Source organism: Bufo bufo, chromosome 1 (assembly GCF_905171765.1).
Source record: "Bufo bufo chromosome 1, aBufBuf1.1, whole genome shotgun sequence".
In the NCBI taxonomy this organism is placed as follows: domain Eukaryota; kingdom Metazoa; phylum Chordata; class Amphibia; order Anura; family Bufonidae; genus Bufo; species Bufo bufo.
The window spans coordinates 256,824,335-256,851,176 of NC_053389.1; positions in this window are offsets into that span (position 1 = coordinate 256,824,335).

Sequence of the window (26,842 nt, forward strand, 5' to 3'; positions counted from 1 at the left end):
CCTGAAGGTTTGACAGTGGCCTGTTTCAGTGGTGGGTGACGTGAAGCCTGATTCTCTGCTATGACATGAAGACAGATTCTGCGCTGACATAAGGCCAGATTCTCTGTTACGGGACCTCTCTCCTCTGCCTGGGTGCCTGGGCCTAAAGGTTTGACAGTGGCCTGTTCCAGTGGTGGGTGACGTGAAGCCTGATTCTCTGCTATGACATGAAGACAGATTCTGCGCTGACATAAGGCCAGATTCTCTGTTACGGGACCTCTCTCCTCTGCCTGGGTGCCTGGGCCTAAATGTTTGACAGTGGCCTGTTCCAGTGGTGGGTGACGTGAAGCCTGATTCTCTGCTATGACATGAAGACAGATTCTGCGCTGACATAACGCCAGATTCTCTGTTACGGGACCGCTCTCCTCTGTCTGGGTGCCGGGGCCTAAATGTGTGACAGTGGCCTGTTCCAGTGGTGGGTGACGTGAAGCCTGATTCTCTGCTATGACATGAATACAGATTCTGCGCTGACATAAGGCCAGATTCTCTGTTACGGGACCTCTCTCCTCTGCCTGGGTGCCTGGGCCTAAATGTGTGACAGTGGCCTGTTCCAGTGGTGGGTGACGTGAAGCCTGATTCTCTGCTATGACATGAAAACAGATTCTGCGCTGACATAAGGCCAGATTCTCTGTTACGGGACCTCTCTCCTTTGCCTGGGTGCCTGGGCCTAAATGTGTGACAGTGGCCTGTTCTAGTGGTGGGTGACGTGAAGCCTGATTCTCTGCTATGACATGAAGACAGATTCTACGCTGACATAAGGCCAGATTCTCTGTTACGGGACCTCTCCTCTGCCTGGGTGCCTGGGCCTAAATGTGTGACAGTGGCCTGTTCCAGTGGTGGGTGCCGTGAAGCCTGATTCTCTGCTATGACATGAAGACAGATTCTACGCTGATATGAGGCCAGATTCTCTGTTACGGGACCTCTCTCCTCTGCCTGGGTGCCTGGGCCTAAATGTTTGACAGTGGCCTGTTCCAGTGGTGGGTGACGTGAAGCCTGATTCTCTGCTATGACATGAAGACAGATTCTGCGCTGACATAAGGCCAGATTCTCTGTTACGGGACCTCTCTCCTCTGCCTGGGTGCCTGGGCCTAAATGTTTGACAGTGGCCTGTTCCAGTGGTGGGTGACGTGAAGCCTGATTCTCTGCTATGACATGAAGACAGATTCTGCGCTGACATAAGGCCAGATTCTCTGTTACGGGACCGCTCTCCTCTGCCTGGGTGCCTGGGCCTAAATGTTTGACAGTGGCCTGTTCCAGTGGTGGGTGACGTGAAGCCTGATTCTCTGCTATGACATGAAGACAGATTCTGCGCTGACATAAGGCCAGATTCTCTGTTACGGAACCGCTCTCCTCTGTCTGGGTGCCGGGGCCTAAATGTGTGACAGTGGCCTGTTCCAGTGGTGGGTGACGTGAAGCCTGATTCTCTGCTATGACATGAAGACAGATTCTGTGCTGACATCAGGCCAGATTCTCTGTTACGGGACCTCTCTCCTCTGCCTGGGTGCCGGGGCCTAAATGTGTGACAGTGGCCTGTTCCAGTGGTGGGTGACGTGAAGCCTGATTCTCTGCTATGACATGAAGACTGATTCTGCGCTGACATGAAGCCAGATTCTCTGCTATGGCATGAAGAGACTGATTCTCTGCTGACATGAAGCCAGATTCTTTGCTATGGCATGAAGAGACTGATTCTCTGCTGACGTGAAGCCAGATTCTCTGCTATGGGACCTCTGTCCAATTGATATTGGTTCATTTTTATTTTTTTAATTTTTATTTTAATTCATTTCCCTATCCACATTTGTTTGCAGGGGATTTACCTACATGTTGCTGCCTTTTGCAGCCCTCTAGCTCTTTCCTGGGCTGTTTTACAGCCTTTTTAGTGCCCAAAAGTTCGGGTCCCCATTGACTTCAATGGGGTTCGGGTTCGGGACGAAGTTCGGATCGGGTTCGGATCCCGAACCCGAACATTTCCGGGAAGTTCGGCCGAACTTCTCGAACCCGAACATCCAGGTGTTCGCTCAACTCTTCTACTGACCAATTTTCCCAAAAAAGGCTGTATCCCAAATTTCACCACTGAATGGCTAATCGACACAATTACTCAGTCCCGACAGAAGAAAGTCTACATTCACTGATCAATTTTCTCAAAAAAGGCTGTATCAGAAACAAATTTCACCACTGAATGGCTAATTGATGAATTGTTAGTTCCTACAGAAGATACTCTACAATCACCCATCAATTTTCCCAAAAAAGGTTGTTTCACAAAAAAATTCACCACTGAAAGGCTAATCGACGCAATTAATCAGTCCCTACAGAAGAAAGTCTACATTCACTGACCAATTTTCCCAAAAAAAGCTGTATCACAAAAGAATTTCACCACTGAATAACAATGTAAATTCACCGCAAAACGACTAATAACACTACTTATTTTTGCTATTAATACACCCCAACAATGGCTGTATAACAATGTCGGTTCACTGCAGACTGGCTAATAACATGTATTCTTTTTCCTATTAATACACCCAAAAAATAAATATAACAATCACAATTCATCGCAGAACGGCTAATAGGATGTACGTATCTATCCTATTAATACACCCCATTTCTGCACAAATTGGTCATAAAATGTGATCTGATCTTCATCTAAGTCACAACAATAGACAATCACAGTCTGCTTAAACTAATAACACACAAAGAATTAAATGCAGGGCCGGTACAAGGCAGGGGCCGAAGGAGCGGGTGCCCTGGGCGCTACCATTTGCGGACAGGAGGGGGGCGCAGGTGGCGTCGCCAGGGGGGGGCCAGAGGGGGCCACGGCCCCCCCTACATCATGCTGTGCCCCCCCATCTAAAATGACCCCCCCCCCCCCAAGTGAGCAGCCGCCGCCGGGCACAGGGAGATGAGCGCTTCCATTGCGCTCATCTCCATTGTAAACTGTCTGTGCCAGCGGAGGTGCAGGGGAGGGAGAGGCGTGTCCCTTCCCTTTCCTCTGATAGGCTGCAGGCAGGCACCGAAGTGGAGGAGAGGCCCCGCCCCCTAATTACTCCTGTTTACCTTTCTAAAGCTAAAGGACCTTTGATGATGTCATCACAGGTCCTGTAAGGGAACTGCACAGTGTAAAGTGTAGTTCCCAGGTTAGAACAGTGCATCTGCCAGGACCTGTGATGACATCATCTTCAACATCACAGGTCCTGCAGAATCTAGCAAAGGAACTGCACCAAAAATGGTGTAGTTCCTAGGTTTCAAAGGTACATCTGCCAGGACCTGTGATGACATCATCACAGGTCCTTCAACCCCTAACAGCAAGTATTAAAAGTTCACAAGCAGCTCTGTATTGATCCATACAGACTGGAATGGAGAGGTAAGAGGAGGTCCTCCACTTTTCATAATTTACCCCCCCCCCCTCCATGCCCTGTTTTTACTCATTGCTCACTCATGTATACTACTTCAGACAGTTACCACTACCTCATGTACCTCACAGTGACTATAATGCATAACTGACCACATATTTCTATAAACACTGCATCTACAGTATTATACCTTCTATGTGTCACATCAATACACTGCTCTGTATATATATATATATATATATATATACACACACATACATGCACACACACTGCATATATTACACAGTATTATACATGCAATATGTACAGATATATAGTATATACCGCAGTGCACTGATATGTGAGGTATGAGGTATAATAGATGCTGTGTGTACAGATATCAGTACACTTCTGTATATACTATATATGTGAGGTACGAGGTATAATAGATGCAGTGTGTACAGATATATAGTATATACAGCAGTGTACTGATATGTGAGGTACGAGGTGTCAATACACTGCTGTATTTACTATATACCTGTACACACTGCATCTATTATACCTCGTACCTCACATATTACACTACTGTATATACTGTATACACTGCATATATTATACCCCGTACCTCACATATCAGTACACTGCTGTATATACTATATACCTGTACACACTGCATCTATTATACCCTGTACCTCACATATCAGAACACTAGGGAATATACTATATACCTGTACACACTGCATCTATTATACCGCGTACCTCACATAACTGTACACTGCTGTATATAATATACATCTGCATCTATTATACCTCTTTTGTGTGCCAGGGCTGTTTTGTAATCCCATTCCGGCCCTGATGGCATAAATTATAAAACGCAGCAGCAAGAATAGTTCATGGAACAAAGGGAGGGGCTATAAAAGGGGAATGGGGGCCCAATTTAGATTCCTGCTATGGGGCCCAGTGATTTTTATGTACGCCCCTGGCTGCAGGCACTAGGCCGGCAGCCTATCAGAGGCCGGCGCAATGACGTCATCGTGCCGCCTGAGCCTTACATTACAGCGTGGGACACAGGAAGAGGCTGCATCGCATCGCTGACACTTAGGTAAGTATAAGTGTTTTTTTTTTGTTTTTTTTTACAATAGTGTTACTGGCACATTGGGGGGGCTTATTACAAAACTGGCACATGATGATGGGGGGGACTTTATACTGGCACATGATGATGGGGGGGAACTTTATAGTGTCTGTGACTTTCAAAGTCCCACAGTCCTTTGTTCTATTGCTTTAAGTATATTCTTGTTTTGAAACAACATTGATTCTTTCTTAAAAACGGGGGGGGGCGCAGTTTGCCATCTTCGCCCTGGGCACCAAATGGCCTTGTCCCAGCCCTGATTAAATGTTACCATGTTTTTATTGAACACACCAATAAAAACATGATCTGACATGCACAACGGTCAGGAGTAATTATTGACCATTCCTCAGTTCAGTTCAGCAATATTCTTGGGATGTCTGGTGTGAATCGCTTTCTTGAGGTCATGCCACAGCATCTCAATCGGGTTGAGGTCAGGACTCTGACTGGGCCATTTAAGAAGCCGTATTTTCTTCAGTTTAAGCAATTCTGTTGTTGATTTACTTCTATGCTTTGGGCCGTTGTCCTGTTGCAACACCCATCTTCTGTTGAGCTTCAGCTGGTGGACAGATGGCCTTAAGATCTCCTGCAAAATGTCTTGATAAACTTGGGAATTCATTTTTTCTTCGATGATAGCAATCTGTCCAGGCCCTGACGCAGCAAAGCAGCCCCAAACCATGATGCCCCCACCACCATACTTCACAGTTGGGATGAGGTTTTGATGTTGGTGTGTGGGGCCTCTTTTTTTCCACACATAGTGTTGTGTGTTTCTTCCAAACAACTCAACTTTGGTTTCATCTGTCCACAGAATATTTTGCCAGTACTGCTGTGGAACATCCAGGTGCTCTTGTGCAAACTGTAAACGTGCGTCAATTTTTTTTTTGGACAGCAGTGGCTTCCTCAGTGGTATCCTCCCATGAAATCCATTTTTGTTTAGTGTTTTACGTATCGTAGATTCGCTAACAGCCATGTTAGCATATGCCAGAGACTTTTGTAAGTCTTTAGCTGACACTCTAGGATTCTACTTCACCTCATTCAGCAGTCTGCGCTGTGCTCTTGCAGTCATCTTTACAGGACGGCCACTCCTAGGGAGAGTAGCAGCAGTGCTGAACTTTCTCCATTTATAGACAATTTGTCTTACCGTGGACTGATGAACAGCAAGGCTTTTGGAGATACTTTTATAACCCTTTCCAGCTTTATGCAAGTCAACAATTCTTAATCGTAGGTCTTCTGAGAGCTCTTTTGTGCGAGGCATCATTCACATCAGGCAATGCTTCTTGTGAAAAGCAAACCCAGAACTGGTGTGTGTTTTTTATAGGGCAGGGCAGCTGTAACCAACACCTCCAATCTCATCTCATTGATTGGACTCCATTTGGCTGACACCTCACTCCGATTAGCTCTTGGAGATTTCATTAGTCTAGGGGTTCACATACTTTTTCCACCTGCTCTGTGAATGTTTACATGGTGTGTTCAATAAAAACATGGTAACATTTAATTCTTTGTGTGTTATTAGTTTAAGCAGACTGTGATTGTCTATTGTTGTGACTTAAATGAAGATCAGATCATATTTTATGACCAATTTGTGCAGAAAATCCATATAATTCCAAAGGGTTCACATACTTTTTCTTGCAACTGTAACTGCACTGCACAAGGGCTAATAAGAACCCAATAACAAGAATGGTTTGCTGGAATTACAGAGGTATTGCAAACCTAAAATGAGCAGCAGTATGATGACAATTTGTCTCCCGAGTCAGCACCCAGCAAACCGGGCCCACAGCTCCTAGGGGGACAATCAGGTCTATGCTGAAGATCGCTGTACAGAGACTCCCTGCTCTGACTCCATATATGGCTATGTCTATATATGGAGTCAGTGCTATGAACATGAAGGGGGTATCCCCAAGCATTATCAAGTAAGTGATTCCCCCCTCCCCCAATTATGGTTCTGTCCAGTGTCACAGTTCTCTGCTTCCCCTCCTCCTGTCTCCTCACTAGTGACCCAGCTCCCCCTCCTTCTGTCTCCCCACTAGTGACCCAGCTCCCCCTCCTTCTGTCTCCCCACTAGTGACCCTGCTCCCCACTCCTCCTGTCAGCCCACTAGTGACCCTGCTTGCCCCTCCTCCTGTCTCCCCACTAGTGACCCTGCTCCATTTCCTCCTGTCAGACCACTAGTGACCCTGCTCCCCCCTCCTCCTGCCACTCCACTAGTGACCCTGCCCCGCCTCATCCTGTCACCCTGCTTCCCCCTCCTCCTGTCACCCCACTAGTGACCCTGCTCCCCCCTCCTCCTGTCACCTCACTATTGACCCTGCTCTCCCCCTCCTCCTGTCACCTCACTAGTGACACTACTCCCCCTCATCCTGTCACCCCACTAGTGACCCTGCTCCATTTCCTCCTGTCAGACCACTAGTGACCCTGCTCCCCCCTCCTCCTGCCACTCCACTAGTGACCCTGCCCCGCCTCATCCTGTCACCCTGCTTCCCCCTCCTCCTGTCACCCCACTAGTGACCCTGCTCCCCCCTCCTCCTGTCACCTCACTATTGACCCTGCTCTCCCCCTCCTCCTGTCACCCCACTACTGACCCTGCTCCCCCCACTTTCTGTCACTTTACTAGTGACCCTTTGTGTTCCTGTACGGAGAGGAGCCTGGCTGGAGTGTGGTGAGGCCTAGCTGTGTGTGTGTCCCTGTGTGAGTGTGTGTCTCTCCCTGTGTGTGTGTCTGTCCCTGTGTGTGTGTCACCATCACCATGCCCACAGTGTTCCTATGTCTTGACGCAGCTGCATCAGGACGTTCTGTGCGAGGCAAGAAGAAGAAGATGGAAGAGGAGGCAGCGCCGCCAGCATGCAGTCCGTGGGAGAGACACAGGGAGGCACACTAAGGACGTAGGTAACACTACCACACGATCTACACTAGTGTTATCTGTGGTTTTACATAGGACTGCAGGTAACACTAACACATTATTAGCACTAGTGTTATCTGTGCTGTTACATAGGACTGCAGGTAACAATACCACATTGTCAGCATTAGTGTTATCTGTGCTGTTACATAGGTCTGCAAGGGATATCTACTATATTATCTGTACTCAGAGAGTTATCACTGTGTAGGGGGGCCCACTGAGACTTTATCGCCCAAGGGCTCACATGAACCTGGAGCCGGCCCTGGGTGACCCCCATAACTTTTTTATAGTTATGTTTACAGGGATGTGTGGGGGCTCATTTGAGGGAAATCTGTCTTTTTTTACAATACCATTTTGGTGTGTGTATGACTAGATCACTTTTTATTCAATTTTCTTGGGAGATAAAGTGTTGAAAAAACGGCAAATCAGCCTTTTTTTTTTTATGTTACATCCTTCACCATATGGGCTAACTTTTTTTTATATTTTAATAGTATGGGTGTTTTCGCATGCAACGATGCCCTTAATTTTATTTTTTTTTGTTACTTTTTGGGGAAAATGGGGTGATTTTACGTTTTAAGTTTTTCTTTATATTTTCAAAACTTTTTTTTTTTACTTTTTTTTTATTACTTTTCATCAGATTGCAACTTATACAGAATAATGGAAATTGCTCCATTATTCTCTATATCACATTTTAGGGCTGCCGCCTAGTGGCCTGGACTGGGATATACTAACAATGAGCCTGGAAGCCTAGTACAGGCTGCGGCTCATTTTTAGAACAGGGTGCTTTCCCTGATCTCCACTGGGGGAAGGCGCGTCTGAGCAGGAAGCCCGCACTTCCGTTTTTTAACACTCTCAGATGCCACAAGGGGGCCCACTGAGATTTATCGCCCAAGGGCCCACATGGACCTTGAGCCGGCCGTGCCAGTCAGTGCAGCAAGGTTTAATAGGATTGTTCCTATTACCCAGACTGTAAACTCCCCTACTGAACCCTGTTCTGCTTCAATACTGTGGAATAATTCCTCCCTATCCTTTCCCTATGCTTCTAATGCACTTTTCCGGAACTTCTATTGAGCAAAATATAAGTTTTCAAGTCTTTTCTACCACTGTCTCTAGAGCCTTCTAACGTCTCTCCCTGCACTAAGTACACTGTAAAATGGCTGAATCCAAGATGGCTGAGGCTATTTAAAGGGCTGTGACATCACAGGGCTGGTTGGCTGGTGAGTGTCTGCATGCATGGCATTGTGGGTGATCCCTCATTCCAAGAGTTCCTTGCTCCATGTCCTAAAATGTGCAGCAACCATTTTAGGAAAAAAATATATTCGTTACCACAAAGCATGAGGAAATTCGGATTTGATGCGAATCGAATAATTCCTGAAATTCGGATCGAATTCTACTTCGTCAGCTTCGATTCCCTCATCACGCTTTAAAAGGTTACAAAATCATCTCTATAAGAGTTTGGAGTCCACCAGTCCACAGTGAGATTGCATACAAATGGAAGAAATTTTAGACCATTACAGTAAAGCAACTTCTAAGCAACTAAAGGCCTTTTTCACATTAGCTAATGTTCATGAGTCCACCATCTGGAAGACACTGAACAACAAAAGTGTGCATGGCAGGACTACAAGGAGAAAACCACTGCAGAACATTGCTGCCTATCAGTTTGCTAAAGATCACCAAGGTTATTAGAATAATGTTTTGTGATGGGTGAAATCAATATAGAAATTTTTGGCTTAAATGCTAAGCACTGTGCTTAAAGAAAGTAAAGCTTTGCATTCCAGCATAAAAACATCTTCCCAGTTGTGAAACATGGTGGTGGTAGTGTCATGGTTTGGGCCTGTTTTGCTGTATCTTGGTAAGGACAGCTTGCCATCATTAATGGAACTCTGAATTCTGAATTATACCAGCAAATTCTAAAGGAAAATGTTAGGACATCTGCCTATAAGCTGAATCTCAAGAGAACATGGGTCATGCAGCAAGGCAATACACCTAAGCACAAAAGTTGTTTTACCAAAGAACAGTTTAAGAAGACATTTTTAAGTTTTGGAATGGTCAAGTCAAAGTCCAGATGTTAATCCAATAGAAATGTTGTGTAAGGACCTGAAGCAAGAAGTTCATAGGAGGAAACTTGTTGTTTTGTATATGGAGGAATGGGCTAAAATTACTCCAATCCGATGTGTAGGACTAATCAACAATTACTGGAAACATGTAGTTGCAGTTATTGTTGCACAAATGGGTCAGACCAGATACTGTCAGCAAAGGTTCACATACTTTTGTCATTCACAGACAAATAAATGATCAAGTCTAATAGTTTTGACTCGTTTGTTTGATTTGGTTATCTTTATCTACTTTTAGGACTTGTGTGGAAATTTGATGTAGTTTTAGGTCAAATTTATGCAGAAATATAGAAAATTCTGAAGGAGTCACAAGCATTCAAGCACCACAGTACATAATACCCATTGAAATCACTGAACTGTCTGTGTAATGTACCAAAGTGATTCTCTGTAGCAACTCCCACTAATTAGGGCCCTCTATTAACTTACAATTCCCTTAATAGGGTATTTGGGGCTTTAAATGGGTTTTTTAAACAGCACATCCTTTGTAATAACTTTTAAATATTAATACCCATAGGAAATCTGAAATTATAGTATTTCCAAGCTGATGGTTGTGCCTAGGTCACTTCTATACTGAAAACACCTAGATCTTTAGAAATGCAACTCTGGAAACCATTTTTGACTATCACTTTTCGTCATGATGAGATGATGCATTTTTAATTTTGACACGTGTAGCATGTATTCCCATTACTTTCATGTATTGCCTCTCTTCTCTCCTCTAGCTGGCTCAGTCTCTTGTCATGTGCATTAGGTTGCCCGGCATGCACTGATGATGTCATTCCCCTAGGTCAGTGGTGGCGAACCTATGGCACGGGTGCCAGAGGTGGCACTCAGAGTCCTCTCTGTAGGCACCCGCACCCTGGAAAAAAGTCTATGGTGTACCAATATGCCTTAGGCTTTTCCTACATTTATCAACGCAGGGCGCACTATGAACAGCGCAGGCAGTGCACTGAATGTAGGCAGGCTATAGCTAAATGATTACGTACATGGAAGATATACTATATTTGTATTCAGGTTAAATTGCCGTGTTGGCACTTTGCTATAAATAAGTGGATTTTGGGATGCAGTTTGGGCACTCGGTCTGTAAAAGGTTCACCATCACTGCCCTAGGTCATTTAAACTGAGCTCGGGCATCAGGGCGCCACCTGATTATTCAGGTTACTTACCGACATTCCTGCAGATTGGCTGCTAAGCTCAGATACTTTAATGTTCGCATTAGCTACCAGTCCAGCTGTTCTACTTCAGTTCAACCCTGCTACATAAATTCAACACTGCTACATCAGTTCAGTTCTGCTACTTCAAATCAATGCTGGTACATCTGTTCAACTATGCGTCTTCAGTTCAATCCTGCTATTTCAGTTCAACTCTGCTACTTCAGTCTCCAGTTCAGATCTGCTGCATTGGGCCTAGAGCACTACTGCATTGGACATCTTGGACCTACAACTCTGCTACAGTGGGTCACCAGTCTGGCTACAGTGACATCCAAGTTCTACTACACAAGTACGCTACCTCCGTTACACCTGTTCATCTGCTCTGCTGCATCAGTGCTACCTATCGGTCTTTCTTCTAGATCTGCTTTACCGGATAAGCTGCTTAGTGGACGTACTTCAGCAGGTGAGACAATAATAGTTACCCAAAATACTGAAATACTGAGGCAATCCCTTGGGGCAGCCACTGGACAACACAGTAAAGTGACAATATCCTTCTATAAATCCATCTTTACTGCAGCCTGGAAACCAACAGTGGGGAACAGTAGAAGAACGTTTATGGCATAACATTTTTTTCCTATTTCTCATTGATTTTGGGAGACCACCAAGGGAGAGTTTGGAGCTTAGGAGGTTTGTAAGGGAGAGTTTGCATTACCAAAAAGGACAGAAAAGGTAAAATATATCTTGTAAAGAAAAGATCCTGTCATCAGTTATGCACTTTTGGCATCCGTTTAAGCCATTACCCTCTGAGATCCATTTTTTTAGACGGAAGAAAAGTACTGCATGCATACCTTTTTCCCGTCTACAAAAAACTATCTCAGGAGGACATGGCTTAAACGGAAGCCAAATGTCCATAACTGATGCACAAGATCTGTTTTTTTATTTTTCTGTTCTACTGACAGGTCAGAAGAACGGAAAAATAACAGTGATGTGAACTCTCCCTAAAAAAGAATATGTCATCTCTTTAATTATATTCTCTGAACTCACTTTCACTCCCTTTCAGTAAACTTAGAACTGATCTGTGCTCTGCATCATAATGCATCAACCAGACTACAAAGCTTAAAGAAATAGCACGCAGACTCATATATACTTCATTACCATACAAAACAAGGGTCGTTACTGTGGGGGACTGAAAGTGAGTTCACGAATAATAATGACATCTTTGGAATCTGTCTATTCATGCATTATAGTACTTTAGGGCAATTTTTCACAGGTTTAATTTTCCATACTGTATCATTCTCCTCCAGCTGGGACCCATCCAGATTCGGGCATTATTTTTACAACCTTACATCACCATGAGGACACAGAAGATGAGGGTGTGGATACAGGTGAAGAGAAATGTCAGAGAACAGAAAAAGGGTGACCGAATATCAGTAATGGCTCATACTCAAGCTCATATTATGACCTGTATATTGGGAGCAAGGGTGAGGATCAGATCTGGTTGTAGGAGATCAGAAAAGCTTTTCCCAAAGAAAGGCTATGGGAAAGATCTTCTGGTCTCCTGGGACAGAATTCAGTTTTGTCCTTGGCATCTAATATGCTGCTCATGCATGGAACCATAACCTGAGTCATCAGTATGTACTGATTGCGGGAGGTGACTGGTTACTTAAAACATTTCATTCAGGCTCATATATGTATTTATCACGTACACATCGATTATCACTAGAGATGAGTGAAGTTTACAAAAATTTGATTCAGCTGCTTTAACTGAATTTCGCAAAGAAATTAGCTTCGTGACTATTTACTTCGTCATTAAAGTGCATTTCTTTGTAAGATGAGGAATGGCTCAAATGGATGAGGTGAGTATGATGTTTTGTTTTTTTTTACAGTTATTTCTGTGAAAATTGATTTGTTACCACGAAGCATGAGGAAATTTGGCTTAGCGGCGAATTGAGTTTTCCCTGAAATTTGGGTCGAAGTCCACTTCAGATACATCGATTCGCTCAACAGTAATTATCACATGACCAGGAAAGATTTTTACCACGAGACACAGAAATTATATTAGAAAACTGTTACATTTTTCATACTATTAGGTCATGAGTAGGGGGCTGTTAAAGGGGTTATGCAGTGCAAAAATACTGATGATCTATTCTCAGGATAGGTCATCAATTTCAGATCGGTGGGTTCCAACTCCTGGCACCCCCGCCAATCAACTGCTTGAAGGGGCAGTGGTAATTGTGCTGCTTCATCTTCAAAATTACCTGCGTGCCATCTCATTTGCAGTGGCTGTGGATGTAATTACAACTGCTCAACCCATTCAATTGAACAAGACAGAGCAGTTGTAATTACACTAAGCTGCATCTAAATGCGAGACAATGCCCAGGTAATTTTGACATGGAACACCACTTGCATGGGAGTCTCTAGCCCCGTCAAACAGCTGATCGGTGTGGCTGCCGGGAGTTGGACCCCCTCCAATCTGATATTGATGAATTGTCCTGAGGATAGGTCATCAGTATCTTTGCACTGCACAACCCCTTTATTGTTGTACAATTCAATAGTATGTATATGATGGTGTGGGCACAGCTCTGGTGCAGATACTGGAGATGTGTCTGCACCATTACTAGTTGGTTTCTTAAAGGGGTTCTCTGGGAAATAAGAAAATAAAAATACTTAAATATTACTTTATTATAAACATATTCCCAAATACCTTTCATTAGCTATAGTGGCACGTATTGTCTGCAGAGCAATCATTAGGAGAAATAAAATGGCTGTCATCCTATTAGTCCACACAGAACCTGTCCTAATCACAGAGCAGGACAAGTTACTTAATAACACTGAGGTGAAGAGCTGCCTCATCCTCCTCTCTGATCTGCTTGTCAGGGATTATGGTCTTGAATACAGATGATAAGATCTTCAGCTGAATCTCTGTAGGAATGGAGTTCATGAGTAGACATGAAGTACAGAGAGGAGGGAGGGGTGTAGTAATGAGGAGCAGCACTTGTATGCAGTCTCCATTAGCACAGCCCCATATTACCACAGCCTGTCCTGTCTGTCCTCTCTGTACTTCATGTCTCCTCATGAACTCCATTGCCACAGAGATTCACCTGAAGATCTTATAATCTGTATTCAGGATCATAATCCCTTACATGTAGGAGAGGAGCATGAGACAGCTCTTAGCTCAGTGTTCTGAAGTATCTCATCCTGCTGTATGATTAGGACAGTGTATAATGTGACAGAAAAATGAATCAAGCCAGCAAAGGAGGCAATATGGATAATAACAATATATTAGTAAGTGCCTTGTATTAACTTTCTCTACATGATAAATGACACTTACTGAAGTGAGACAACCCTTTTAATGATCTGTTGATTCATTCTAGTGAAAAAAGGTACTTTTTACCCACCTGCAAAAAGGCAGTTAAGTGCATTGAGGGTGGGCCCAAACCACTCTGTACACCCTTGTACACTTACCCACAGGATCACTGCAAAAGGGTTAAAGTAATCTAGGATCACTGCTAAGAAGCTTATGCTAAGAGCTAAATGTTGTGATTTGTTTTTAAAATACTCTTTCCCTTGCACTATGTACTATATATCCTAAATGGTTATGTACGGGCAACAACTAGTTAACACTGGAAGTCCTAGTTAGGTTGCTATGAGACAGGCTGGACCTTCACCCCGGGTTTGTGGAGTAGAAAGAGAGTCTAGTGATCAGAGCTACAGGCAACACGTGTATGTGTGAGCTCCTGAGATGTAGGCCTGGAGAGAAGCCTGGACCAGGGAATCTTCATCTATGAGACTGAAAACTGCCAGAGAACAATCTAACTGAAAGACTACATCTGAGGGAAAGAGAATGAACATTTTTATAATGGTTGAGCACCACTAGGCCATGCCTAGAAAGTCAGTAAGGTATCACTTGTTTATGGCAAAAGACTTTACTGCTTGTGGAAAGGGTATATTGCTTCAGCACCCACCGCACATTGAGACAGACTAGCCATCTGCATCTAAGATCTGCACCCCGCAGCCTGCGAATTGTAAAAAGAGTTAACGATAATGGTACTGCTTGGCTGTGGTTATTTGGGAAGATTGCAAAGTGTACTTAAAATGAGACTCAGGAGGGATTACTACCATCATCATTGCTAACTATAAACAGCCATTGGGAAAAGCCTAGTCTGTAATATACCTTAGAATTGTGCCTTTTGCTGTTCTATGTATTGTAACTCCTATCTTTTATTTAGTAAAGACAGACTTTGTTTCTTGTAACCAGACAGGCCTTGTCATTGACAACACCATCATTTGCCTGATACCTACACCCACCCTCCTGCCTTGCACCCATCTACTTAACATCAAGGACACCCCAGCCACCATCAAGTAGGAGCACCAATACCAGGGTATGCCCCAAGGAGAAGAAGGGTTGTGCCCCTCCATTCACTGCATGGCCCATAGAGCATTGGAGTCATGACAGCCACCACGAACCACCACCACTCCTATCACAGTTACTGCTCTCTTCCTGCAGATCGCTGTACTTGCTCCTTCTGCTTCATCTGCCAGCCCCTGCCTCTACTTCTTGATTGACAGGACCAGGTACGTGCATAGTTATCTCGCCTGGCCCTGTCAATCAAGAAGGAGAGGGAGAGTCTGGCAGATGAAGCAAGAGGAGAAAAGGTGCACATAGTGGCTTGGGCCCACCCTCATTGCACCTAACTTTTTCATTTGCATATGGAGTGAAGTACTTTTACTTGAAAATTAAGCAAGGGACCCTTAAAGGGGTTTTGCCACTTCAGCAAATGACATTTATTATGCAGAGAAAGTTTCCATGGTTACGACCACCCTACAGTCCAGCAGCATGGCTGTGCTTGTACACTATAGAAAAAAGTACCAGCCTACGTGAGCTCCTATGGTCCCGGTCACCAGAGAGGCCGGCATTTTTACCTATAGTGTGCAAGCACGAGCACCACTGATGGATTACAGGGTGGTTGTAACCATGGAAACAAGCAGTATATAATGTGATGGAAAAATTAACCAAGCCAGCAAAACGGTTTGCATTTTTTACGGATCAAATGAGGACCCATTAATTTCTATGGGGCCGCAAAAACATATGGACAGCACACGAATGTTATATGTGTGCTGTCCGCATCCATTTATCATGTAGAGAAAGTAAATACAAGGCACTTACCAATGTATTATTATCCATATTGCTTCCTTTGTTGGCTTGGTTCACATTATACACGGCTCGCTTCCATGGTTACAATCACCCCGTAATCCAGTAGTGGTGCTCGTGCTTGCACACTTAGGGTGGCTAGACGTCCGGTTTTAGGCCGGACAGTCCAGAGTTTTGGCTCCCTGTCCTCCGTCCGGTGCAGGACCTGGACAGACGCAGGAATGTCCACCTTTTCAGTAGCTCACGCTCAGACAGCAACATTGTGCTGTCTAAGCGTGAGCTGCTGAAAATGACTGAGGCTTCTCTCACTCCCAGTCACTAGAGCCTGCAGACATGGCTCCCTGTGGCTGACTGAGGGGGAGAGAAGCACCACCGCTGCCTCAGTTCACCTTCCCCTCAGAAAGTTCTTCCCTCTCCTCCCCATTTTTCCTGGCCAGTGATGGGTGTGTGGCTTCATTGAACGGGGGCGTGGTTTATCTGTTTTGGGGCGTGGTCGGTGAGGTTCGGCTTTCTGGGTTGAAGCCAGTGGCCACCCTATGCACACTATAAGAAAAAATGCCAGCCACTCTGGTCTCCAAGACAGTGGAAGCTCACGTAGGTAGGTACTTTTTTCTATAGTGTGCAAGCAAAGCCACCGCTGCTGGACTGCAGGGTGGTCGTAACCATGCAAACTTTCTCTGCATAATAAATGCTATTTGCTGAAGTGGCAAAACCCCTTTAAAGGTCCTTTTAGATGGACTGATGCAGTGTACTCAAGTTAGGTTTAGAAATGTTCCTGGGTGTTGTAGTGCAATAGACACTAACCTGAGACGGCTGACTCTCTGCAAGGGCAGGTGATGATGAGAAATGTTCGTGACGCCAGTGCCAATTAAACGGTGGCACGCCGTTTGCTGATAGCAGGAATAACTGAGGAACCACGTGATGTTAAAACAGAATTCAAACTTTAGTAGTCATCATTTAGGGACATTGACGGAAGCGCAGTTCCTTTGAAGACAGTTGATTTTCAATACAGTTGATGCAGGCAATATATATATATATATAGCAAGGTGACTTTAGAGTGTTAAACACAGGACTTGCAGTACAGGCAGCTTGCACTCTATTCCTGACTGATCCTGGAACATAGAAACTCTTCTCCAAGGTCCAATGCCCTAACTCTGGCGTATATCCTTGGTTTTATCTCTATCAAGTACCTCCTCTGTTGTCTTGAGTACCTCTTGCTTTTCTTGACTTGCCTCTGTCTCTCTCTCAGCTTCCTCAGGCTGATTAACTGTAGTGTTCCTGCTTCTGCGTATATGAATTCAGGAGGGGAACCTTCTCCTTGGATCTGGAACCCGGTTACAGGGACTGCATTACCCTCTCCTAGTCTGCAGGCTTCAGGCCTGGACTTGACTCTGACATTGTCTAATCTCTGGTTAGACTAGACTATCAACCTTAGACTGCCTTTCCCTTCCCTGACTGGGCCTTATATAAACTAGGGCTCCCTAGCTCCCTCTAGTGACTAAGAGCTGGAATGACACCCCTAGCAGGCCTGCACATGCAAATTTCACAGTAACAGGGAAGTACATAGCATTACATTATGAAGATGACTCATACCAACCTCCCCATAAATAAGGGGAAACGACAGCACAACAAGTGACCCTTCTGTAGTGACGGGCATTACAGTTCCCGTACACTACATACCCCGCTGCTTTAAGCTGAGTACGACCTCGTACTCCATCAGGGCCCGCCCAACTGGAATTTTCACCTGAAATAGAAAAAGAGACATGCAGGCATACATATATGTAATCCATCTGCATTTACATTCATATCAGGTCCAATTAGCAAAGGTGAAGGGTGGTGACAAGGGGCGTCGTTCTCTTCTCTCAGGATAGTGAATGGAACTGGGGCGCTGACCTGGCACAGCGTGACATTAATACCAGGATAGTCCATATGTGCAAATTGTCCTTAATAGAACAGCAAGAAACGGTAAAACAGTATAAAAGTTCTTGGAGGCTCAAAGAACAAATATGAGTCCGTACCCAGGTTACTTTCCTATAAATCACAGAGGCTCTCATGCGGTGGAGTCCATCTCTGGGCACATTTCCTTTAAAAAAGAGTAAGAATCTCAGAGGCTCAGGTTCTTTTGAGTCTATCTCCGGGCACAGTTCCTTAATGTCAAGTTGCACAATATAAAACAAGTGCTGTAATACCCCTGATCAACCTGAAAAGGGGGTTAAGGGTAAAAGGTGCAGCAAAGGAACAGGCACAACTTGGCGTGGGATAGCAAAAGCAGGCAGGAGGTCCTGGAAACAAACTTGGCTTCGTTGACTTTAATACTTCAGTGGTTAACACCTACCACTGAGCCGTGGATAAACTGGCAGCAGCAACAAACGACCAGGAAACATAGGACTCCTGTCCTGGAAGGGTTAAGCTTTCAACATCATTCTTTAGCAAAATAAATCAAAGGCCTAGCAGGCTGATTCACAGTGGCATGTCATAATCACCTGGCTCTGCTGGCAAATACGGCCTGTAGTATTCCTCTGCAGGAGGATGTGCCCACATTACAGTGTTAGGGGGCAGCTGCAAAGTGAAGGGACCCCTAATAGGTATTGGCCCCATAGGCCTAGGGGTAAACACTCTTGTGGACCGTACCGGTCCCGGCATAATGATTGTGGGTTGTGCTGCATTGGGTACCGCCGCCGCAAGCGGTCCGGTGGGCTCTGTGCAGCAATTAACAGGAATAGTGGGTCTTCTTTGGGGCCTGGACGGAGCAGTGTTAGCAGACGGTGGTTTACGGGTGGTGACAGGCACCCTTACCTCGTCTCCTTTAGGCGGCGTCTGGATCCTGGCGGTGGCAATCTTGCGCAGCTCCCGCAACTTTTCCTCCAGCCGGACGATCTGGTCACCGATGCTTTCCGTGTCGGAATCGCTGTCCTCTGCTGGCGTCGCCGGTACAGTCAACGATGCGTCGGACGCGGCCGCGTCAGGATCCGTTGGCGCATCGGGTCTCCTTCCCTTACGGATATTCTCCAGGGTAACACGGAGTCCCTTGAGATTTTCCAAGTCCTGGATTGTCTTCTCCCGACGAGGCAGCTCGGGGGAAGGATAGGGGCTCACCCATTTTTCCAACACGGTTGGCTGCCAGAAGACATTAGGCCCAATGAAGGAGCCTCGCTCCTGAAAGGCGTGGTGGGCCTGTTCTGGAGAGCGTTCAGGTTCCCGCTCGCAGCCAGAGTAGTCTTCTTCTGCCTCCCAGTCCTCAGGTTCTCGCTTGGGACGGGTCACAGCAGTCGCATATGGGCCTCTCAGGCTCTCGGCAGGGGTGAACTCCACCTCCTCTCCCTCGCGGAGGCTATGCTGATACGAAGGGAGGTAGTCTCTCTTAACAGATCTCCTGTTGACGTATAAGTCTCTGCCAGTTAGGTAGTCTTGTATGAACCCGTAGCCACGGGTTTTGTCAAAGGACACCACCAACCCCTTTCTCCTTTCCAGGCGGGGTTGGGTACTGGTGTGGCGCTCGTGAATAGTCTTGGTTAATTCCTCATAGTAAATTTTAGTTTTTGTGTTCCTCTTTATAGCGGCCTCCCGGATTTCTGCCATCAATGAGGACCACTTGAAAGAGGGCTGAAAGAAGTCTCTCCAAGAGCCATAATGGAGCTCCGGTTCTTTCCCCAGTGGCGGGCAGGCGGGTCTCTCCGGTCCCGGAGAGTAGGCCGGTGGAGCCTCCTCTGGCTCGACACCAACGACATCCGTCTTCAATAGCTCAGGTGCAGACATAGTAGCAGAGCAGTCCTCACTCTCCAACATGCTCGATCCTTCTCTGGAGAGCAACAGGGTGGCGCCAATAAGATCAGCCAGATCCTCCCATTGCACTGGGAGGCCGCCCCCCAAATATTCCAGTATACGGAAGGCGGAGTCCATGCTGGCAGACATGCAAATGTCCAGACAGGCTATGGCGCCTGACCTTGAACCCTTTCCCGCTTTTTCATCAAAAAGGCGCCAACTTTTCCCGCATTTTTGGGATGAAGATGACGCAGCAGTAAATTCAGCAAGCTCAGCGGCCATCTTTAGCAAAATCCGCTGTCTATTCACTGACAGCAAGCAGGATGATAAAAAGTCCATAAAACCACACTCCGGTGTGGCGATTTTCTTCCTCTTGTTAGCGCAACACTGCACAGCGCTTTTTGGAGGTTTTAGGTACACTTTGGGTATATTTTTCAGTCCACAAAGTCCACTTTAATAAATCAGGGAATTTGTCACTTTGGTCACAGGGCAACTGTATAAGGCACAAAGTTCACGCTTCTTGCACTATAAAGCGTGCGTATCCTGTTCGTGACGCCAAAAGAGAGGTGCAGCGTACTCAAGTTAGGTTTAGAAATGTTCCTGGGTGTTGTAGTGCAATAGAAATTAACCTGAGACGGCTGACTCTATGCAAGGGCAGGTGATGATGAGAAATGTTCGTGACGCCAGTGCCAATTAAACAGTGGCACGCCGTTTGCTGATAGCAGGAATAACTGAGGAACCACGTGATGTTAAAACAGAATTCAAAGTTTAGTAGTCATCCTTTAGGGACATTGACGGAAGCGCAGTTCCTTTGAAGACAGTTGATTTTCAATACAGTTGATGCAGGCAATATATATATATATAGCAAGGTGACTTTAGAGTGTTAAACACAGGACTTGCAGTACAGGCAGCTTGCACTCTATTCCTGACTGATCCTGGAACATAGAAACTCTTCTCCAAGGTCCAATGCCCTAACTCTGGCGTATATCCTTGGTTTTATCTCTATCAAGTACCTCCTCTGTTGTCTTGAGTACCTCTTGCTTTTCTTGACTTGCCTCTGTCTCTCTCTCAGCTTCCTCAGGCTGATTAACTGTAGTGTTCCTGCTTCTGCGTATATGAATTCAGGAGGGGAACCTTCTCCTTGGATCTGGAACCCGGTTACAGGGACTGCATTACTATCTCCTAGTCTGCAGGCTTTAGGCCTGGACTTGACTCTGACATTGTCTAATCTCTGGTTAGACTAGACTATCATCCTTAGACTGCCTTTCCCTTCCCTGACTGGGCCTTATATAAACTAGGGCTCCCTAGCTCCCTCTAGTGACTAAGAGCTGGAATGACACCCCTAGCAGGCCTGCACATGCAAATTTCACAGTAACAGGGAAGTACATAGCATTACATTATGAAGATGACTCATACCAACCTCCCCATAAATAAGGGGAAACGACAGCACAACAAGTGACCCTTCTGTAGTGACGGGCATTACAGTTCCCGTACACTACACTGATATTTCAGGCAATTAGGAACAAACCTGATAATTGCCTGATCGTCTGCAGACATGAGAACTGCATATACATGCAGCAATCACCTCCACTGTATGAAAAAAGCGATCAATACAGTGTCCCCACCCTTGTCCCCATAGAAAATAATTTTTCCCTGTTTAGACAGCATGTTAATGCAAACAGGAAAACCTCTGTATGGGGGTAAACATGCACTGCACAACTACACGTATGTGCAGCTATAAATTTAGAAATCAACAGAAACTGATATACACTGAGTCTTCTGACGTGCCTCTGCAGCACTCCTGAGCCTATATTCACAGTAAGCCTGACCTTTGCATTTGTAATTTTCTTGGCGAGTAGATGTAACTTGCAGCTGTCAAAATATCCTTCACTAAAAAGCAAATTAACATTACTAGGAGTCTCTGCTAAGAGCAGAATAAGGGCTGAAACTGAGAGATTTTCTGCTTCAGCCCCCAAAACAAGCATCAGAATTGTATTTGTGGCGAGTCTGTACTAAAAGAAGACAGGGCTGTAGTGACAATGTTATAATGTGCCAACAAAAATCAAGTAAAAATGCGCCATGGCAAGAAACAGTCCAATTGCAACTGTCCAGCTTTATTCTGTTCTTAACCCCTTCAACCAGATCAAGACTCATACGTAAGCATTTTTACAGCTTTACCTTTGTTTCCATTTTTTACGCCTTTCATCAATCATCTTAATGGGGTTTACCAGCGATCAAATACTGATGACCCATCAGATACGTCATTAACCCCTTAGTGACCAACCATATGTGTTTTTACGGCGGTCACTAAGGGGCCTTAGGCTGGGCCGCCGCTTTTTTATGGCAGCCCAGTCTAAGTGCTGCACGGTCCCTCGTGCAGCGGGGACCTAGCTCTCACATGAGAGCCACGGCCCTGCTCTAACAGTCCGGACCGGCAGGAGTGCCGATCCGGGCTGTTTAACACTTTACGTGCTGCGGGCAATGGCGCCTTCCACATGTTAAGTGCTGACAGAGGGAGTGGACTACCTCTGTCTCCCATCGGCACCCTGCAAATGTGATCGCAGGGTGCCAATGTGTGTGAAGGCTGCCTGGGGTCTGATGTAGGCCCTAGACCACCCTTGAGTAATTTCCAGCCTGCTGTTTAATGTCAGAATAGCATTGCCGTTAAAATGCAATGCACTATAGGGATAGTGTATTGCATTTTAAAAGCAATCAAAAAGCTGTATGTTATAGTCCCCTTGTGGGACAAGTGGTAAAAAAAATCCCATAAAAAACACAATTACGATTTTTTTCAATTGAAAATACGCTTTTTAATTTGTTTAGTATTGCCGCGTCCGTAACGACCCTGACTACATAAATATCATGTAAATTATCCCCTACGGTGAACGCCGTAAAAAAAAAAGAAAAAAAAAAAGACAGCGATCAAAACGCCATTTACTCAAAAAGGATACAAATTAAAAATACAATTCATCCTGCAAAAATCAAGCCCTCACGCAACTCCAACTGTGTCCCTTTTTAACTCCTTAAGGACACAGCCTTATTTCACCTTAAGGACCAGGCCATTTTTTGCAAATCTGACCAGTGTCACTTTAAGTGGTGATAACTTTAAAACGCTTTGACTTATCCAGGCCATTCTGAGATTGTTTTTTCGTCACACATTGTACTTCATGACACTGGTAAAATGGAGTAAAAAAAAAATCTTTTTTATTTATAAAAAAATACCAAATTTGCCAAAATTTTTGAAAAATTGGCAAATTTCCAAGTTTCAATTTCTCTACTTCTATAATACATAGTAATACCTCCAAAAATAGTTATTACTTTACATTCCCCATATGTCTACTTCATGTTAGGATCATTTTGGGAATAACATTTTATTTTTGGGGGACCTTACAAGGCTTAGAAGTTTAGAAGTAAATCTTGAAATTTCTCAGAAATTTTCAAAAACCAACTTTTTAAGGACCAGTTCAGGTCTGAAGTCACTTTGTGAGGCTTACATAATAGAAACCACCCAAAAATGGTGGTAACCCTTTAGGTGTTCCACAAGAATTAATGGAAAATAGAGATACAATTTCAAAATTTCACTTTTTTGGCAGATTTTTCATTTTAATATTTTTTTTCCAAGTTACAAAGCAAGGGATAACAGCCAAACAAAACTCAATTTTTATGGCCCTGATTCTGTAATTTACAGAAACACCCCATATGTGGTCGTAAATAGAGATGGCCCGAACTATCCGACGGCGAACAGTTCCCGGCGAACATAGCTTGTTCGCGTTCGCCTCTGCCGGGCGAACACATGCGATGTTCGGTCCGCCCCCTATACATCATCATTGAGCAAACTTTGACCCTGTACCTCACAGTCAGCAGACACATTCCAGCCAATCAGCAGCATACCCTCCCTCCCAGACCCTCCCACCTCCTGCACAGCATCCATTTTAGATTCATTCTGAAGCTGCAGTCTTAGTGAGAGGAGGGAGACTGTAACTGCTGCTGATTTAATTGGGAAATCGATAGCTAGGCTAGTGAATTCAGTGTCCACTCCAGTCCTGAAAGACTCATCTGATCTCTGCTGTAAGGACAGCGTCCTGACAGCACCCCAAAAAGCCCTTTTTAGGGCTGCAACATTAGTCTGCTTTTTTTTTTTCCTTTATATACATATTGCAGTTGCCTGGCCTGCCTGTGTGTGAGGAGCTGCAGGCCCACAGACTGTAGTGTGCCCACTGCCAGTGCTCACCCCTGTCATTCCGTGTGGCACAGGACTTTGCTTAAAAAAAGGCACTTAATTTTTACACTTTAATCTAAGGTTAGTTGCCTGCCAGTGTGTGTCAGGCTGACTTCCACTGACTGTAGTGTGCCCACTGCCAGTGCCCACCACTCATACCGGCTGGCACAGGACTTTGCATAAAAAAGGCATTTAATTTTTACACTTTAGTGTAATTTCAGCTGCTTGCCTGCTGCTAGTGTGTGTCAGGCCGACTTCAACTGACTGTAGTGTGCCCACTGCCAGTGCCCACCCCTGTCATCCCGTGTGGCACAGGACTTTGCTTAAAAAAAAGGCACTTCATTTTTACACTTTAATCTAATGTTAGTTGCCTGCCAGTGTGTGTCAGGCCGACTTCAACTGACTGTAGTGTGCCCACTGCCAGTGCCCACCCCTGTCATCCCGAGTGGCACAGGACTTTGCTTAAAAAATAGGCACTTAATTTTTACACTTTAATCTAAGGTTAGTTGCCTGCCAGTGTGTGTCAGGCTGACTTCCACTGACTGTAGTGTGCCCACTGCCAGTGCCCACCACTCATACCGGCTGGCACAGGACTTTGCTTAAAAAAGGCATTTAATTTTTACACTTTAATGTAATTTCAGCTGCTTGCCTGCTGCTAGTGTGTGTCAGGCCGACTTCAACTGACTGTAGTGTGCCCACTGCCAGTGCCCACCCCTGTCATACCGAGTGGCACAGGACTTTGCTTAAAAAATAGGCACTTAATTTTTACACTTTAATCTAAGGTTAGTTGCCTGCCAGTGTGTGTCAGGCTGACTTCCACTGACTGTAGTGTGCCCACTGCCAGTGCCCACCACTCATACCGGCTGGCACAGGACTTTGCTTAAAAAAGGCATTTAATTTTTACACTTTAATGTAATTTCAGCTGCTTGCCTGCTGCTAGTGTGTGTCAGGCCGACTTCAACTGACTGTAGTGTGCCCACTGCCAGTGCCCACCCCTGTCATACCGAGTGGCACAGGACTTTGCTTAAAAAATAGGCACTTAATTTTTACACTTTAATCTAAGGTTAGTTGCCTGCCAGTGTGTGTCAGGCTGACTTCCACTGACTGTAGTGTGCCCACTGCCAGTGCCCACCACTCATACCGGCTGGCACAGGACTTTGCATAAAAAAGGCATTTAATTTTTACACTTTAGTGTAATTTCAGCTGCTTGCCTGCTGCTAGTGTGTGTCAGGCCGACTTCAACTGACTGTAGTGTGCCCACTGCCAGTGCCCACCCCTGTCATACCGAGTGGCACAGGACTTTGCTTAAAAAATAGGCACTTAATTTTTACACTTTAATCTAAGGTTAGTTGCCTGCCAGTGTGTGTCAGGCTGACTTCCACTGACTGTAGTGTGCCCACTGCCAGTGCCCACCACTCATACCGGCTGGCACAGGACTTTGCTTAAAAAAGGCATTTAATTTTTACACTTTAATGTAATTTCAGCTGCTTGCCTGCTGCTAGTGTGTGTCAGGCCGACTTCAACTGACTGTAGTGTGCCCACTGCCAGTGCCCACCCCTGTCATACCGAGTGGCACAGGACTTTGCTTAAAAAATAGGCACTTAATTTTTACACTTTAATCTAAGGTTAGTTGCCTGCCAGTGTGTGTCAGGCTGACTTCCACTGACTGTAGTGTGCCCACTGCCAGTGCCCACCACTCATACCGGCTGGCACAGGACTTTGCATAAAAAAGGCATTTAATTTTTACACTTTAGTGTAATTTCAGCTGCTTGCCTGCTGCTAGTGTGTGTCAGGCCGACTTCAACTGACTGTAGTGTGCCCACTGCCAGTGCCAACCACTGATACCGGGTGGCACAGTAGCTTGCCGATAAATAAGGCATTTAATTTTTAGACAGTAGTCTAAATTCAGTTGCTTGCCTGCTGCCAGTGTGTGTCAGGCCCGCTTCCACTGACTGTAGTGTGCCCACTGCCAGTGCCAACCACTGATACCGGGTGGCACAGTAGCTTGCCGATAAATAAGGCATTTAATTTTTAGACAGTAGTCTAAATTCAGTTGCTTGCCTGCTGCCAGTGTGTGTCAGGCCCTCTTCCACTGACTGTAGTGTGCCCACTGCCAGTGCCAACCACTGATACCGGGTGGCACAGTAGCTTGCCGATAAATAAGGCATTTAATTTTTACACTTTAGTGTAATTTCAGTTGCTTGCCTGCTGCCAGTGTGTGTCAGGCCCGCTTCCACTGACTGTAGTGTGCCCACTGCCAGTGCCAACCACTGATACCGGGTGGCACAGTAGCTTGCCGATAAATAAGGCATTTAATTTTTAGACAGTAGTCTAAATTCAGTTGCTTGCCTGCTGCCAGTCAGTGTGTCAGGCCCTCTTCCACTGACTGTAGTGTGCCCACTGCCAGTGCCAACCACTCATACCGGGTGGCACAGTAGCTTGCCGATAAATAAGGCATTTAATTTTTACACTTTAGTGTAATTTCAGTTGCTTGCCTGCTGCCAGTGTGTGTCAGGCCCGCTTCCACTGACTGTAGTGTGCCCACTGCCAGTGCCAACCACTGATACCGGGTGGCACAGTAGCTTGCCGATAAATAAGGCATTTAATTTTTAGACAGTAGTCTAAATTCAGTTGCTTGCCTGCTGCCAGTCAGTGTGTCAGGCCCTCTTCCACTGACTGTAGTGTGCCCACTGCCAGTGCCAACCACTCATACCGGGTGGCACAGTAGCTTGCCGATAAATAAGGCATTTAATTTTTACACTTTAGTGTAATTTCAGTTGCTTGCCTGCTGCCAGTGTGTGTCAGGCCCGCTTCTACTGACTGTAGTGTGCCCACTGCCAGTGCCAACCACTGATACCGGGTGGCACAGTAGCTTGCCGATAAATAAGGCATTTAATTTTTACACTTTAGTGTAATTTCAGTTGCTTGCCTGCTGCCAGTGTGTGTCAGGCCCGCTTCCACTGACTGTAGTGTGCCCACTGCCAGTGCCAACCACTGATACCGGGTGGCACAGTAGCTTGCCGATAAATAAGGCATTTAATTTTTAGACAGTAGTCTAAATTCAGT